Source organism: Gossypium hirsutum, chromosome A06 (assembly GCF_007990345.1).
Source record: "Gossypium hirsutum isolate 1008001.06 chromosome A06, Gossypium_hirsutum_v2.1, whole genome shotgun sequence".
NCBI lineage: Eukaryota > Viridiplantae > Streptophyta > Magnoliopsida > Malvales > Malvaceae > Gossypium > Gossypium hirsutum.
This window is the reverse complement of record NC_053429.1, coordinates 41,089,972-41,090,855: the sequence shown is the minus strand read 5'-3', so window position 1 is coordinate 41,090,855 and position 884 is coordinate 41,089,972. Positions and strand designations below refer to the sequence as shown.

The 884-nt window shown below is 39.8% G+C and overlaps 1 non-coding gene across 1 annotated transcript; it reads left to right on the top strand.

The window, feature by feature from the left end:
• Positions 1-238: 238 nt before the first annotated feature.
• LOC121231004 (small nucleolar RNA R71) lies at positions 239-345 on the top strand. The gene has a single exon (XR_005929074.1). It is a non-coding gene; the product is annotated as a small nucleolar RNA R71 (small nucleolar RNA).
• Positions 346-884: the final 539 nt, after the last annotated feature.

Below are 884 nucleotides of genomic sequence, written 5' to 3'. Positions count from 1 at the left end.
AAGTTCTACCTGATTAGAGAGCATGGTGACTGAATCAATGTTATAAATACCGGCTGTTTTCGTTGGCTTTGTCCTCATAACTTGCCAATGATAGTTATTCGGTGACATCTCCTCTATAAATTCATAGGCATCTTCTAGTGTCTTATTGTTGATGGTTTCACCAGCAGCTGCGTCAACCATTTGCCGAGTCGAGGGATTCAGGCCATTGTGGAATGTTTGTACTTGAAGCCAAAGCGGTAACCCATGGTGAGGGCACCTTCGCAGTAAGTCCTTGTATCTCTCCCATGCATCGTAAAGTGTTTCTAAATCCATCTACACAAAAGAAGAGATATCATTACGTAATTTAGCCATTTTAGCCGGCGAAAAATATTTTAGTAAAAATTTCTCGGTCATTTGTTCCCAAATAGTGATAGACCCTCGTGGTAACGAGTTCAACCACTGTTTAGCTTTGTTTCTCAGTGAAAAGGGAAACAACCGAAGATGTATGGCATCATCAGAAACACCATTGATTTTAAATGTATTACAAAATTCCAAAAAGTTCACTAAGTGAGCGTTGGGATCTTCATCCTGCAAACCATCAAACTGAACAAACTGCTGTATCATCTGAATAGTGTTAGGTTTTAATTCAAAAGTATTTGCAGCTACAGCAGGTCTAACTATGCTAGATCTAGTTCCTGTTAAAGAAGGTTTAGCATAATCATACATAGTACGTGGAGCAGGATTTTGATTAGCCGCAATTGCAGGAGGTAGCTGATTGCCTTGGTTTTCAGCCATCTCATTAGTTGGGGGTTGAGTATCGTCTTCTCGCTCTTTCTCTGTGTATCGTAAGCTATGCCTTATTTCTCTTTGATTTCTACGAACTGTGTGATCGATTTCTTCGTCAA